We start from the raw sequence: 18,261 nt of genomic DNA, 5'->3' as shown, positions 1-18,261 counted from the left end.
GGGCCTGGGCACACTTCAATCACTTTGTGCCTTTAAATCATACTACTACTACCAGACTTCCAGGCCCAAGAGTTCAAACACATTCATGCCCAGCAAAGTAGCTCTGGGCCTGGGCACACTTCAAGATGTTTGACCCTTTATATAAGCCTAGAAATAGACTTCCAGGCCCAAGAGGTCAAACACAGTCATGCCCAGCAAAGTAGCTCTGGGCCTGGGCACACTTCATTCACTTTGTACCTTTAAATCATACTACTACTACTACTACTACTACTACTACTACTACTACTACTACCAGACTTCCAGGCCCAAGAGGTCAAACACAGTCATGCCCAGCAAAGTAGCTCTGGGCCTGGGCACACTTCATTCACTTTGTGCCTTTAAATCATACTACTACTACCACCAGAATTCCAGGGCCAAGAGGTCACACAGTCATACACAGCAAAGTAGCTCTGGGCCTGGGCACACTTCAAGAAGTTTGACCCTTTATATAAGCCTAGAAATAGACTTCCAGGCCCAAGAGGTCAAACACAGTCATGCCCAGCAAAGTAGCTCTGGGCCTGGGCACACTTCATTCACTTTGTACCTTTAAATCATACTACTACTACTACTACTACTACCAGACTTCCAGGCCCAAGAGGTCAAACACAGTCATGCCCAGCAAAGTAGATCTGGGCCTGGGCACACTTCAAGAAGTTTGACCCTTTATATAAGCCTAGAAATAGACTTTCAGGCCCAAGAGGTCAAACACAGTCATGCCCAGCAAAGTAGCTGTGGGCCTGGGCACACTTCATTCACTTTGTACCTTTAAATCATACTACTACTACTACTACTACTACTACTACTACTACTACTACTACTACTACTACCAGACTTCCAGGCCCAAGAGGTCAAACACAGTCATGCCCAGCAAAGTAGCTCTGGGCCTGGGCACACTTCAAGAAGTTTGACCCTTTATATAAGCCTAGAAATAGACTTCCAGGCCCAAGAGTTCAAACACATTCATGCCCAGCAAAGTAGCTCTGGGCCTGGGCACACTTCAATCACTTTGTGCCTTTAAATCATACTACTACTACCACCAGACTTCCAGGCCCAAGAGGTCAAACACAGTCATGCCCAGCAAAGTAGCTCTGGGCCTGGGCACACTTCAATCACTTTGTGCCTTTAAATCATACTACTACTACCAGACTTCCAGGCCCAAGAGTTCAAACACATTCATGCCCAGCAAAGTAGCTCTGGGCCTGGGCACACTTCATTCACTTTGTGCCTTTAAATCATACTACTACTACCACCAGACTTCCAGGGCCAAGAGGTCAACCACAGTCATGCACAGCAAAGTAGCTCTGGGCCTGGGCACACTTCAAGATGTTTGACCCTTTATATAAGCCTAGAAATAGACTTCCAGGCCCAAGAGTTCAAACACATTCATGCCCAGCAAAGTAGCTCTGGGCCTGGGCACACTTCAATCACTTTGTGCCTTTAAATCATACTACTACTACCACCAGACTTCCAGGCCCAAGAGGTCAAACACAGTCATGCCCAGCAAAGTAGCTCTGGGCCTGGGCACACTTCAAGAAGTTTGACCCTTTATATAAGCCTAGAAATAGACTTCCAGAGCCAAGAGGTCAAACACAGTCATGCACAGCAAAGTAGCTCTGGGCCTGGGCACACTTCATTCACTTTGTGCCTTTAAATCATACTACTACTACCACCAGACTTCCAGGCCCAAGAGGTCAAACACATTCATGCCCAGCAAAGTAGCTCTGGGCCTGGGCACACTTCAATCACTTTGTGCCTTTAAATCATACTACTACTACCAGACTTCCAGGCCCAAGAGGTCAAACACAGTCATGCCCAGCAAAGTAGCTCTGGGCCTGGGCACACTTCAATCACTTTGTGCCTTTAAATCATACTACTACTACCAGACTTCCAGGCCCAAGAGTTCAAACACATTCATGCCCAGCAAAGTAGCTCTGGGCCTGGGCACACTTCAAGATGTTTGACCCTGTATATAAGCCTAGAAATAGACTTCCAGAGCCAAGAGGTCAAACACAGTCATGCCCAGCAAAGTAGCTCTGGGCCTGGGCACACTTCATTCACTTTGTGCCTTTAAATCATACTACTACTACCAGACTTCCAGGCCCAAGAGTTCAAACACATTCATGCCCAGCAAAGTAGCTCTGGGCCTGGGCACACTTCAATCACTTTGTGCCTTTAAATCATACTACTACTACCAGACTTCCAGGCCCCAGAGGTCAAACACAGTCATGCCCAGCAAAGTAGCTCTGGGCCTGGGCACACTTCAAGAAGTTTGACCCTTTATATAAGCCTAGAAATAGACTTCCAGAGCCAAGAGGTCAAACACAGTCATGCCCAGCAAAGTAGCTCTGGGCCTGGGCACACTTCATTCACTTTGTACCTTTAAATCATACTACTACTACTACCAGACTTCCAGGCCCAAGACGTCAAACACAGTCATGCCCAGCAAAGTAGCTCTGGGCCTGGGCACACTTCATTCACTTTGTACCTTTAAATCATACTACTACTACTACTACTACTACTACTACTACTACTACTACCAGACTTCCAGGCCCAAGAGTTCAAACACATTCATGCCCAGCAAAGTAGCTCTGGGCCTGGGCACACTTCAATCACTTTGTGCCTTTAAATCATACTACTACTACCACCAGACTTCCAGGCCCAAGAGGTCAAACACAGTCATGCCCAGCAAAGTAGCTCTGGGCCTGGGCACACTTCAATCACTTTGTGCCTTTAAATCATACTACTACTACCACCAGACTTCCAGGCCCAAGAGGTCAAACACAGTCATGCCCAGCAAAGTAGCTCTGGGCCTGGGCACACTTCAATCACTTTGTGCCTTTAAATCATACTACTACTACCAGACTTCCAGGCCCAAGAGTTCAAACACATTCATGCCCAGCAAAGTAGCTCTGGGCCTGGGCACACTTCAAGATGTTTGACCCTTTATATAAGCCTAGAAATAGACTTCCAGGCCCAAGAGGTCAAACACAGTCATGCCCAGCAAAGTAGCTCTGGGCCTGGGCACACTTCATTCACTTTGTACCTTTAAATCATACTACTACTACTACTACTACTACTACTACTACTACTACTACCAGACTTCCAGGCCCAAGAGGTCAAACACAGTCATGCCCAGCAAAGTAGCTCTGGGCCTGGGCACACTTCATTCACTTTGTGCCTTTAAATCATACTACTACTACCACCAGAATTCCAGGGCCAAGAGGTCACACAGTCATACACAGCAAAGTAGCTCTGGGCCTGGGCACACTTCAAGAAGTTTGACCCTTTATATAAGCCTAGAAATAGACTTCCAGGCCCAAGAGGTCAAACACAGTCATGCCCAGCAAAGTAGCTCTGGGCCTGGGCACACTTCATTCACTTTGTACCTTTAAATCATACTACTACTACTACTACTACTACTACTACCAGACTTCCAGGCCCAAGAGGTCAAACACAGTCATGCCCAGCAAAGTAGCTCTGGGCCTGGGCACACTGCAATCACTTTGTGCCTTTAAATCATACTACTACTACCACCAGACTTCCAGGGCCAAGAGGTCACACAGTCATGCACAGCAAAGTAGCTCTGGGCCTGGGCACACTTCAAGAAGTTTGACCATTTATATAAGCCTAGAAATAGACTTCCAGGCCCAAGAGGTCAAACACAGTCATGCACAGCAAAGTAGCTCTGGGCCTGGGCTCACTTCATTCACTTTGTACCTTTAAATCATACTACTACTACCAGACTTCCAGGCCCAAGAGTTCAAACACATTCATGCCCAGCAAAGTAGCTCTGGGCCTGGGCACACTTCAATCACTTTGTGCCTTTAAATCATACTACTACTACCAGACTTCCAGGCCCAAGAGGTCAAACACAGTCATGCCCAGCAAAGTAGCTCTGGGCCTGGGCACACTTCATTCACTTTGTGCCTTTAAATCATACTACTACTACCACCAGACTTCCAGGGCCAAGAGGTCAACCACAGTCATGCACAGCAAAGTAGCTCTGGGCCTGGGCACACTTCAAGATGTTTGACCCTTTATATAAGCCTAGAAATAGACTTCCAGGCCCAAGAGTTCAAACACAGTCATGCACAGCAAAGTAGCTCTGGGCCTGGGCACACTTCATTCACTTTGTACCTTTAAATCATACTACTACTACCACCAGACTTCCAGGCCCAAGAGGTCAAACACATTCATGCCCAGCAAAGTAGCTCTGGGCCTGGGCACACTTCAATCACTTTGTGCCTTTAAATCATACTACTACTACCACCAGACTTCCAGGCCCTGGAGGTCACACCTTCATGCCTAGCAAGGTTGCTTTACACCTGCGCACACTTCAGACCGTTTCACTCTTTTAATCATTCAAAGTACCACATTTCCAGACCCAAGAGGTCACAGAATCATACCCAGCAAAGTAGCTCTGGGCCTGGGCACACTTCAATCACTTTGTGCCTTTAAATCATACTACTACTACCAGACTTCCAGGCCCCAGAGGTCAAACACAGTCATGCCCAGCAAAGTAGCTCTGGGCCTGGGCACACTTCAAGAAGTTTGACCCTTTATATAAGCCTAGAAATAGACTTCCAGAGCCAAGAGGTCAAACACAGTCATGCACAGCAAAGTAGCTCTGGGCCTGGGCACACTTCATTCACTTTGTACCTTTAAATCATACTACTACTACCAGACTTCCAGGCCCAAGAGTTCAAACACATTCATGCCCAGCAAAGTAGCTCTGGGCCTGGGCACACTTCAATCACTTTGTGTCTTTAAATCATACTACTACTACCAGACTTCCAGGCCCCAGAGGTCAAACACAGTCATGCCCAGCAAAGTAGCTCTGGGCCTGGGCACACTTCAAGAAGTTTGACCCTTTATATAAGCCTAGAAATAGACTTTCAGGCCCAAGAGGTCAAACACAGTCATGCCCAGCAAAGTAGCTGTGGGCCTGGGCACACTTCATTCACTTTGTACCTTTAAATCATACTACTACTACTACTACTACTACTACTACTACTACTACTACTACTACTACCAGACTTCCAGGCCCAAGAGGTCAAACACAGTCATGCCCAGCAAAGTAGCTCTGGGCCTGGGCACACTTCAAGAAGTTTGACCCTTTATATAAGCCTAGAAATAGACTTCCAGGCCCAAGAGTTCAAACACATTCATGCCCAGCAAAGTAGCTCTGGGCCTGGGCACACTTCAATCACTTTGTGCCTTTAAATCATACTACTACTACCACCAGACTTCCAGGCCCAAGAGGTCAAACACAGTCATGCCCAGCAAAGTAGCTCTGGGCCTGGGCACACTTCAATCACTTTGTGCCTTTAAATCATACTACTACTACCAGACTTCCAGGCCCAAGAGTTCAAACACATTCATGCCCAGCAAAGTAGCTCTGGGCCTGGGCACACTTCATTCACTTTGTGCCTTTAAATCATACTACTACTACCACCAGACTTCCAGGGCCAAGAGGTCAACCACAGTCATGCACAGCAAAGTAGCTCTGGGCCTGGGCACACTTCAAGATGTTTGACCCTTTATATAAGCCTAGAAATAGACTTCCAGGCCCAAGAGTTCAAACACATTCATGCCCAGCAAAGTAGCTCTGGGCCTGGGCACACTTCAATCACTTTGTGCCTTTAAATCATACTACTACTACCACCAGACTTCCAGGCCCAAGAGGTCAAACACAGTCATGCCCAGCAAAGTAGCTCTGGGCCTGGGCACACTTCAATCACTTTGTGCCTTTAAATCATACTACTACTACCAGACTTCCAGGCCCAAGAGTTCAAACACATTCATGCCCAGCAAAGTAGCTCTGGGCCTGGGCACACTTCAAGATGTTTGACCCTTTATATAAGCCTAGAAATAGACTTCCAGGCCCAAGAGGTCAAACACAGTCATGCCCAGCAAAGTAGCTCTGGGCCTGGGCACACTTCATTCACTTTGTACCTTTAAATCATACTACTACTACTACTACTACTACTACTACTACTACCAGACTTCCAGGCCCAAGAGGTCAAACACAGTCATGCCCAGCAAAGTAGCTCTGGGCCTGGGCACACTTCATTCACTTTGTGCCTTTAAATCATACTACTACTACCACCAGAATTCCAGGGCCAAGAGGTCACACAGTCATACACAGCAAAGTAGCTCTGGGCCTGGGCACACTTCAAGAAGTTTGACCCTTTATATAAGCCTAGAAATAGACTTCCAGGCCCAAGAGGTCAAACACAGTCATGCCCAGCAAAGTAGCTCTGGGCCTGGGCACACTTCATTCACTTTGTACCTTTAAATCATACTACTACTACTACTACTACTACTACTACTACTACCAGACTTCCAGGCCCAAGAGGTCAAACACAGTCATGCCCAGCAAAGTAGATCTGGGCCTGGGCACACTTCAAGAAGTTTGACCCTTTATATAAGCCTAGAAATAGACTTTCAGGCCCAAGAGGTCAAACACAGTCATGCCCAGCAAAGTAGCTGTGGGCCTGGGCACACTTCATTCACTTTGTACCTTTAAATCATACTACTACTACTACTACTACTACTACTACTACTACTACTACTACTACTACTACCAGACTTCCAGGCCCAAGAGGTCAAACACAGTCATGCCCAGCAAAGTAGCTCTGGGCCTGGGCACACTTCAAGAAGTTTGACCCTTTATATAAGCCTAGAAATAGACTTCCAGGCCCAAGAGTTCAAACACATTCATGCCCAGCAAAGTAGCTCTGGGCCTGGGCACACTTCAATCACTTTGTGCCTTTAAATCATACTACTACTACCACCAGACTTCCAGGCCCAAGAGGTCAAACACAGTCATGCCCAGCAAAGTAGCTCTGGGCCTGGGCACACTTCAATCACTTTGTGCCTTTAAATCATACTACTACTACCAGACTTCCAGGCCCAAGAGTTCAAACACATTCATGCCCAGCAAAGTAGCTCTGGGCCTGGGCACACTTCATTCACTTTGTGCCTTTAAATCATACTACTACTACCACCAGACTTCCAGGGCCAAGAGGTCAACCACAGTCATGCACAGCAAAGTAGCTCTGGGCCTGGGCACACTTCAAGATGTTTGACCCTTTATATAAGCCTAGAAATAGACTTCCAGGCCCAAGAGTTCAAACACATTCATGCCCAGCAAAGTAGCTCTGGGCCTGGGCACACTTCAATCACTTTGTGCCTTTAAATCATACTACTACTACCACCAGACTTCCAGGCCCAAGAGGTCAAACACAGTCATGCCCAGCAAAGTAGCTCTGGGCCTGGGCACACTTCAAGAAGTTTGACCCTTTATATAAGCCTAGAAATAGACTTCCAGAGCCAAGAGGTCAAACACAGTCATGCACAGCAAAGTAGCTCTGGGCCTGGGCACACTTCATTCACTTTGTGCCTTTAAATCATACTACTACTACCACCAGACTTCCAGGCCCAAGAGGTCAAACACATTCATGCCCAGCAAAGTAGCTCTGGGCCTGGGCACACTTCAATCACTTTGTGCCTTTAAATCATACTACTACTACCAGACTTCCAGGCCCAAGAGGTCAAACACAGTCATGCCCAGCAAAGTAGCTCTGGGCCTGGGCACACTTCAATCACTTTGTGCCTTTAAATCATACTACTACTACCACCAGAATTCCAGGGCCAAGAGGTCACACAGTCATACACAGCAAAGTAGCTCTGGGCCTGGGCACACTTCAAGAAGTTTGACCCTTTATATAAGCCTAGAAATAGACTTCCAGAGCCAAGAGGTCAAACACAGTCATGCACAGCAAAGTAGCTCTGGGCCTGGGCACACTTCAAGCACTTTGTGCCTTTAAATCATACTACTACTACTACTACTACTACTACTACTACTACTACTACCAGACTTCCAGGCCCAAGAGTTCAAACACATTCATGCCCAGCAAAGTAGCTCTGGGCCTGGGCACACTTCATTCACTTTGTGCCTTTAAATCATACTACTACTACCACCAGACTTCCAGGGCCAAGAGGTCAACCACAGTCATGCACAGCAAAGTAGCTCTGGGCCTGGGCACACTTCAAGATGTTTGACCCTTTATATAAGCCTAGAAATAGACTTCCAGGCCCAAGAGTTCAAACACAGTCATGCACAGCAAAGTAGCTCTGGGCCTGGGCACACTTCATTCACTTTGTACCTTTAAATCATACTACTACTACCACCAGACTTCCAGGCCCAAGAGGTCAAACACATTCATGCCCAGCAAAGTAGCTCTGGGCCTGGGCACACTTCAATCACTTTGTGCCTTTAAATCATACTACTACTACTACCAGACTTCCAGACCCAAGAGGTCAAACACAGTCATGCCCAGCAAAGTAGCTCTGGGCCTGGGCACACTTCAAGATGTTTGACCCTTTATATAAGCCTAGAAATAGACTTCCAGAGCCAAGAGGTCAAACACAGTCATGCCCAGCAAAGTAGCTCTGGGCCTGGGCACACTTCATTCACTTTGTACCTTTAAATCATACTACTACTACCAGACTTCCAGGCCCAAGACGTCAAACACAGTCATGCCCAGCAAAGTAGCTCTGGGCCTGGGCACACTTCATTCACTTTGTACCTTTAAATCATACTACTACTACTACTACTACTACTACTACTACTACTACCAGACTTCCAGGCCCAAGAGGTCAAACACAGTCATGCCCAGCAAAGTAGCTCTGGGCCTGGGCACACTTCATTCACTTTGTGCCTTTAAATCATACTACTACTACCACCAGACTTCCAGGGCCAAGAGGTCAACCACAGTCATGCACAGCAAAGTAGCTCTGGGCCTGGGCACACTTCAAGATGTTTGACCCTTTATATAAGCCTAGAAATAGACTTCCAGGCCCAAGAGTTCAAACACATTCATGCCCAGCAAAGTAGCTCTGGGCCTGGGCACACTTCAATCACTTTGTGCCTTTAAATCATACTACTACTACCACCAGACTTCCAGGCCCAAGAGGTCAAACACAGTCATGCCCAGCAAAGTAGCTCTGGGCCTGGGCACACTTCAATCACTTTGTGCCTTTAAATCATACTACTACTACCAGACTTCCAGGCCCAAGAGTTCAAACACATTCATGCCCAGCAAAGTAGCTCTGGGCCTGGGCACACTTCAAGATGTTTGACCCTTTATATAAGCCTAGAAATAGACTTCCAGGCCCAAGAGGTCAAACACAGTCATGCCCAGCAAAGTAGCTCTGGGCCTGGGCACACTTCATTCACTTTGTACCTTTAAATCATACTACTACTACTACTACTACTACTACTACTACTACTACTACTACCAGACTTCCAGGCCCAAGAGGTCAAACACAGTCATGCCCAGCAAAGTAGCTCTGGGCCTGGGCACACTTCATTCACTTTGTGCCTTTAAATCATACTACTACTACCACCAGAATTCCAGGGCCAAGAGGTCACACAGTCATACACAGCAAAGTAGCTCTGGGCCTGGGCACACTTCAAGAAGTTTGACCCTTTATATAAGCCTAGAAATAGACTTCCAGGCCCAAGAGGTCAAACACAGTCATGCCCAGCAAAGTAGCTCTGGGCCTGGGCACACTTCATTCACTTTGTACCTTTAAATCATACTACTACTACTACTACTACTACTACTACCAGACTTCCAGGCCCAAGAGGTCAAACACAGTCATGCCCAGCAAAGTAGATCTGGGCCTGGGCACACTTCAAGAAGTTTGACCCTTTATATAAGCCTAGAAATAGACTTTCAGGCCCAAGAGGTCAAACACAGTCATGCCCAGCAAAGTAGCTGTGGGCCTGGGCACACTTCATTCACTTTGTACCTTTAAATCATACTACTACTACTACTACTACTACTACTACTACTACTACTACTACTACTACTACTACCAGACTTCCAGGCCCAAGAGGTCAAACACAGTCATGCCCAGCAAAGTAGCTCTGGGCCTGGGCACACTTCAAGAAGTTTGACCCTTTATATAAGCCTAGAAATAGACTTCCAGGCCCAAGAGTTCAAACACATTCATGCCCAGCAAAGTAGCTCTGGGCCTGGGCACACTTCAATCACTTTGTGCCTTTAAATCATACTACTACTACCACCAGACTTCCAGGCCCAAGAGGTCAAACACAGTCATGCCCAGCAAAGTAGCTCTGGGCCTGGGCACACTTCAATCACTTTGTGCCTTTAAATCATACTACTACTACCACCAGACTTCCAGGGCCAAGAGGTCACACAGTCATGCACAGCAAAGTAGCTCTGGGCCTGGGCACACTTCAAGAAGTTTGACCATTTATATAAGCCTAGAAATAGACTTCCAGGCCCAAGAGGTCAAACACAGTCATGCACAGCAAAGTAGCTCTGGGCCTGGGCTCACTTCATTCACTTTGTACCTTTAAATCATACTACTACTACCAGACTTCCAGGCCCAAGAGTTCAAACACATTCATGCCCAGCAAAGTAGCTCTGGGCCTGGGCACACTTCAATCACTTTGTGCCTTTAAATCATACTACTACTACCAGACTTCCAGGCCCAAGAGGTCAAACACAGTCATGCCCAGCAAAGTAGCTCTGGGCCTGGGCACACTTCATTCACTTTGTGCCTTTAAATCATACTACTACTACTACCACCAGAATTCCAGGGCCAAGAGGTCACACAGTCATACACAGCAAAGTAGCTCTGGGCCTGGGCACACTTCAAGAAGTTTGACCCTTTATATAAGCCTAGAAATAGACTTCCAGAGCCAAGAGGTCAAACACAGTCATGCACAGCAAAGTAGCTCTGGGCCTGGGCACACTTCATTCACTTTGTGCCTTTAAATCATACTACTACTACCAGACTTCCAGGCCCAAGAGTTCAAACACATTCATGCCCAGCAAAGTAGCTCTGGGCCTGGGCACACTTCATTCACTTTGTGCCTTTAAATCATACTACTACTACCACCAGACTTCCAGGGCCAAGAGGTCAACCACAGTCATGCACAGCAAAGTAGCTCTGGGCCTGGGCACACTTCAAGATGTTTGACCCTTTATATAAGCCTAGAAATAGACTTCCAGGCCCAAGAGTTCAAACACAGTCATGCACAGCAAAGTAGCTCTGGGCCTGGGCACACTTCATTCACTTTGTACCTTTAAATCATACTACTACTACCAGACTTCCAGGCCCAAGAGTTCAAACACATTCATGCCCAGCAAAGTAGCTCTGGGCCTGGGCACACTTCAATCACTTTGTGCCTTTAAATCATACTACTACTACTACTACTACCAGACTTCCAGGCCCAAGAGGTCAAACACAGTCATGCCCAGCAAAGTAGCTCTGGGCCTGGGCACACTTCATTCACTTTGTACCTTTAAATCATACTACTACTACTACTACTACCACCAGAATTCCAGGGCCAAGAGGTCACACAGTCATACACAGCAAAGTAGCTCTGGGCCTGGGCACACTTCAAGAAGTTTGTCCCTTTATATAAGCCTAGAAATAGACTTCCAGGCCCAAGAGTTCAAACACATTCATGCCCAGCAAAGTAGCTCTGGGCCTGGGCACACTTCAATCACTTTGTGCCTTTAAATCATACTACTACTACCAGACTTCCAGGCCCAAGAGGTCAAACACAGTCATGCCCAGCAAAGTAGCTCTGGGCCTGGGCACACTTCATTCACTTTGTGCCTTTAAATCATACTACTACTACCACCAGAATTCCAGGGCCAAGAGGTCACACAGTCATACACAGCAAAGTAGCTCTGGGCCTGGGCACACTTCAAGAAGTTTGACCCTTTATATAAGCCTAGAAATAGACTTCCAGAGCCAAGAGGTCAAACACAGTCATGCACAGCAAAGTAGCTCTGGGCCTGGGCACACTTCAAGCACTTTGTGCCTTTAAATCATACTACTACTACTACTACTACTACTACTACTACTACTACTACCAGACTTCCAGGCCCAAGAGTTCAAACACATTCATGCCCAGCAAAGTAGCTCTGGGCCTGGGCACACTTCATTCACTTTGTGCCTTTAAATCATACTACTACTACCACCAGACTTCCAGGGCCAAGAGGTCAACCACAGTCATGCACAGCAAAGTAGCTCTGGGCCTGGGCACACTTCAAGATGTTTGACCCTTTATATAAGCCTAGAAATAGACTTCCAGGCCCAAGAGTTCAAACACAGTCATGCACAGCAAAGTAGCTCTGGGCCTGGGCACACTTCATTCACTTTGTACCTTTAAATCATACTACTACTACCACCAGACTTCCAGGCCCAAGAGGTCAAACACATTCATGCCCAGCAAAGTAGCTCTGGGCCTGGGCACACTTCAATCACTTTGTGCCTTTAAATCATACTACTACTACCACCAGACTTCCAGGCCCTGGAGGTCACACCTTCATGCCTAGCAAGGTTGCTTTACACCTGCGCACACTTCAGACCGTTTCACTCTTTTAATCATTCAAAGTACCACATTTCCAGACCCAAGAGGTCACAGAATCATACCCAGCAAAGTAGCTCTGGGCCTGGGCACACTTCAATCACTTTGTGCCTTTAAATCATACTACTACTACCAGACTTCCAGGCCCCAGAGGTCAAACACAGTCATGCCCAGCAAAGTAGCTCTGGGCCTGGGCACACTTCAAGAAGTTTGACCCTTTATATAAGCCTAGAAATAGACTTCCAGAGCCAAGAGGTCAAACACAGTCATGCACAGCAAAGTAGCTCTGGGCCTGGGCACACTTCATTCACTTTGTACCTTTAAATCATACTACTACTACCAGACTTCCAGGCCCAAGAGTTCAAACACATTCATGCCCAGCAAAGTAGCTCTGGGCCTGGGCACACTTCAATCACTTTGTGTCTTTAAATCATACTACTACTACCAGACTTCCAGGCCCCAGAGGTCAAACACAGTCATGCCCAGCAAAGTAGCTCTGGGCCTGGGCACACTTCAAGAAGTTTGACCCTTTATATAAGCCTAGAAATAGACTTTCAGGCCCAAGAGGTCAAACACAGTCATGCCCAGCAAAGTAGCTGTGGGCCTGGGCACACTTCATTCACTTTGTACCTTTAAATCATACTACTACTACTACTACTACTACTACTACTACTACTACTACTACTACTACCAGACTTCCAGGCCCAAGAGGTCAAACACAGTCATGCCCAGCAAAGTAGCTCTGGGCCTGGGCACACTTCAAGAAGTTTGACCCTTTATATAAGCCTAGAAATAGACTTCCAGGCCCAAGAGTTCAAACACATTCATGCCCAGCAAAGTAGCTCTGGGCCTGGGCACACTTCAATCACTTTGTGCCTTTAAATCATACTACTACTACCACCAGACTTCCAGGCCCAAGAGGTCAAACACAGTCATGCCCAGCAAAGTAGCTCTGGGCCTGGGCACACTTCAATCACTTTGTGCCTTTAAATCATACTACTACTACCAGACTTCCAGGCCCAAGAGTTCAAACACATTCATGCCCAGCAAAGTAGCTCTGGGCCTGGGCACACTTCATTCACTTTGTGCCTTTAAATCATACTACTACTACCACCAGACTTCCAGGGCCAAGAGGTCAACCACAGTCATGCACAGCAAAGTAGCTCTGGGCCTGGGCACACTTCAAGATGTTTGACCCTTTATATAAGCCTAGAAATAGACTTCCAGGCCCAAGAGTTCAAACACATTCATGCCCAGCAAAGTAGCTCTGGGCCTGGGCACACTTCAATCACTTTGTGCCTTTAAATCATACTACTACTACCACCAGACTTCCAGGCCCAAGAGGTCAAACACAGTCATGCCCAGCAAAGTAGCTCTGGGCCTGGGCACACTTCAATCACTTTGTGCCTTTAAATCATACTACTACTACCAGACTTCCAGGCCCAAGAGTTCAAACACATTCATGCCCAGCAAAGTAGCTCTGGGCCTGGGCACACTTCAAGATGTTTGACCCTTTATATAAGCCTAGAAATAGACTTCCAGGCCCAAGAGGTCAAACACAGTCATGCCCAGCAAAGTAGCTCTGGGCCTGGGCACACTTCATTCACTTTGTACCTTTAAATCATACTACTACTACTACTACTACTACTACTACTACTACTACTACTACTACCAGACTTCCAGGCCCAAGAGGTCAAACACAGTCATGCCCAGCAAAGTAGCTCTGGGCCTGGGCACACTTCATTCACTTTGTGCCTTTAAATCATACTACTACTACCACCAGAATTCCAGGGCCAAGAGGTCACACAGTCATACACAGCAAAGTAGCTCTGGGCCTGGGCACACTTCAAGAAGTTTGACCCTTTATATAAGCCTAGAAATAGACTTCCAGGCCCAAGAGGTCAAACACAGTCATGCCCAGCAAAGTAGCTCTGGGCCTGGGCACACTTCATTCACTTTGTACCTTTAAATCATACTACTACTACTACTACTACTACTACTACTACTACTACCAGACTTCCAGGCCCAAGAGGTCAAACACAGTCATGCCCAGCAAAGTAGATCTGGGCCTGGGCACACTTCAAGAAGTTTGACCCTTTATATAAGCCTAGAAATAGACTTTCAGGCCCAAGAGGTCAAACACAGTCATGCCCAGCAAAGTAGCTGTGGGCCTGGGCACACTTCATTCACTTTGTACCTTTAAATCATACTACTACTACTACTACTACTACTACTACTACTACTACTACTACTACTACTACCAGACTTCCAGGCCCAAGAGGTCAAACACAGTCATGCCCAGCAAAGTAGCTCTGGGCCTGGGCACACTTCAAGAAGTTTGACCCTTTATATAAGCCTAGAAATAGACTTCCAGGCCCAAGAGTTCAAACACATTCATGCCCAGCAAAGTAGCTCTGGGCCTGGGCACACTTCAATCACTTTGTGCCTTTAAATCATACTACTACTACCACCAGACTTCCAGGCCCAAGAGGTCAAACACAGTCATGCCCAGCAAAGTAGCTCTGGGCCTGGGCACACTTCAATCACTTTGTGCCTTTAAATCATACTACTACTACCAGACTTCCAGGCCCAAGAGTTCAAACACATTCATGCCCAGCAAAGTAGCTCTGGGCCTGGGCACACTTCATTCACTTTGTGCCTTTAAATCATACTACTACTACCACCAGACTTCCAGGGCCAAGAGGTCAACCACAGTCATGCACAGCAAAGTAGCTCTGGGCCTGGGCACACTTCAAGATGTTTGACCCTTTATATAAGCCTAGAAATAGACTTCCAGGCCCAAGAGTTCAAACACATTCATGCCCAGCAAAGTAGCTCTGGGCCTGGGCACACTTCAATCACTTTGTGCCTTTAAATCATACTACTACTACCACCAGACTTCCAGGCCCAAGAGGTCAAACACAGTCATGCCCAGCAAAGTAGCTCTGGGCCTGGGCACACTTCAAGAAGTTTGACCCTTTATATAAGCCTAGAAATAGACTTCCAGAGCCAAGAGGTCAAACACAGTCATGCACAGCAAAGTAGCTCTGGGCCTGGGCACACTTCATTCACTTTGTGCCTTTAAATCATACTACTACTACCACCAGACTTCCAGGCCCAAGAGGTCAAACACATTCATGCCCAGCAAAGTAGCTCTGGGCCTGGGCACACTTCAATCACTTTGTGCCTTTAAATCATACTACTACTACCAGACTTCCAGGCCCAAGAGGTCAAACACAGTCATGCCCAGCAAAGTAGCTCTGGGCCTGGGCACACTTCAATCACTTTGTGCCTTTAAATCATACTACTACTACCAGACTTCCAGGCCCAAGAGTTCAAACACATTCATGCCCAGCAAAGTAGCTCTGGGCCTGGGCACACTTCAAGATGTTTGACCCTGTATATAAGCCTAGAAATAGACTTCCAGAGCCAAGAGGTCAAACACAGTCATGCCCAGCAAAGTAGCTCTGGGCCTGGGCACACTTCATTCACTTTGTGCCTTTAAATCATACTACTACTACCAGACTTCCAGGCCCAAGAGTTCAAACACATTCATGCCCAGCAAAGTAGCTCTGGGCCTGGGCACACTTCAATCACTTTGTGCCTTTAAATCATACTACTACTACCAGACTTCCAGGCCCCAGAGGTCAAACACAGTCATGCCCAGCAAAGTAGCTCTGGGCCTGGGCACACTTCAAGAAGTTTGACCCTTTATATAAGCCTAGAAATAGACTTCCAGAGCCAAGAGGTCAAACACAGTCATGCCCAGCAAAGTAGCTCTGGGCCTGGGCACACTTCATTCACTTTGTACCTTTAAATCATACTACTACTACCAGACTTCCAGGCCCAAGACGTCAAACACAGTCATGCCCAGCAAAGTAGCTCTGGGCCTGGGCACACTTCATTCACTTTGTACCTTTAAATCATACTACTACTACTACTACTACTACTACTACTACTACTACTACCAGACTTCCAGGCCCAAGAGTTCAAACACATTCATGCCCAGCAAAGTAGCTCTGGGCCTGGGCACACTTCAATCACTTTGTGCCTTTAAATCATACTACTACTACCACCAGACTTCCAGGCCCAAGAGGTCAAACACAGTCATGCCCAGCAAAGTAGCTCTGGGCCTGGGCACACTTCAATCACTTTGTGCCTTTAAATCATACTACTACTACCACCAGACTTCCAGGCCCAAGAGGTCAAACACAGTCATGCCCAGCAAAGTAGCTCTGGGCCTGGGCACACTTCAATCACTTTGTGCCTTTAAATCATACTACTACTACCAGACTTCCAGGCCCAAGAGTTCAAACACATTCATGCCCAGCAAAGTAGCTCTGGGCCTGGGCACACTTCAAGATGTTTGACCCTTTATATAAGCCTAGAAATAGACTTCCAGGCCCAAGAGGTCAAACACAGTCATGCCCAGCAAAGTAGCTCTGGGCCTGGGCACACTTCATTCACTTTGTGCCTTTAAATCATACTACTACTACCACCAGACTTCCAGGCCCAAGAGGTCAAACACAGTCATGCCCAGCAAAGTAGCTCTGGGCCTGGGCACACTTCAATCACTTTGTGCCTTTAAATCATACTACTACTACCAGACTTCCAGGCCCAAGAGTTCAAACACATTCATGCCCAGCAAAGTAGCTCTGGGCCTGGGCACACTTCAAGATGTTTGACCCTTTATATAAGCCTAGAAATAGACTTCCAGGCCCAAGAGGTCAAACACAGTCATGCCCAGCAAAGTAGCTCTGGGCCTGGGCACACTTCATTCACTTTGTACCTTTAAATCATACTACTACTACTACTACTACTACTACTACTACTACTACTACTACTACCAGACTTCCAGGCCCAAGAGGTCAAACACAGTCATGCCCAGCAAAGTAGCTCTGGGCCTGGGCACACTTCATTCACTTTGTGCCTTTAAATCATACTACTACTACCACCAGAATTCCAGGGCCAAGAGGTCACACAGTCATACACAGCAAAGTAGCTCTGGGCCTGGGCACACTTCAAGAAGTTTGACCCTTTATATAAGCCTAGAAATAGACTTCCAGGCCCAAGAGGTCAAACACAGTCATGCCCAGCAAAGTAGCTCTGGGCCTGGGCACACTTCATTCACTTTGTACCTTTAAATCATACTACTACTACTACTACTACTACTACTACTACTACCAGACTTCCAGGCCCAAGAGGTCAAACACAGTCATGCCCAGCAAAGTAGATCTGGGCCTGGGCACACTTCAAGAAGTTTGACCCTTTATATAAGCCTAGAAATAGACTTTCAGGCCCAAGAGGTCAAACACAGTCATGCCCAGCAAAGTAGCTGTGGGCCTGGGCACACTTCATTCACTTTGTACCTTTAAATCATACTACTACTACTACTACTACTACTACTACTACTACTACTACTACTACTACTACCAGACTTCCAGGCCCAAGAGGTCAAACACAGTCATGCCCAGCAAAGTAGCTCTGGGCCTGGGCACACTTCAAGAAGTTTGACCCTTTATATAAGCCTAGAAATAGACTTCCAGGCCCAAGAGTTCAAACACATTCATGCCCAGCAAAGTAGCTCTGGGCCTGGGCACACTTCAATCACTTTGTGCCTTTAAATCATACTACTACTACCACCAGACTTCCAGGCCCAAGAGGTCAAACACAGTCATGCCCAGCAAAGTAGCTCTGGGCCTGGGCACACTTCAATCACTTTGTGCCTTTAAATCATACTACTACTACCAGACTTCCAGGCCCAAGAGTTCAAACACATTCATGCCCAGCAAAGTAGC

The sequence above is a fragment of the Electrophorus electricus genome, unplaced genomic scaffold, assembly GCF_041902795.1.
Source record: "Electrophorus electricus isolate QZ-2024a unplaced genomic scaffold, ASM4190279v1 Scaffold89, whole genome shotgun sequence".
NCBI classification, from domain to species: domain Eukaryota; kingdom Metazoa; phylum Chordata; class Actinopteri; order Gymnotiformes; family Gymnotidae; genus Electrophorus; species Electrophorus electricus.
This window is presented reverse-complemented; position numbering follows the sequence as displayed.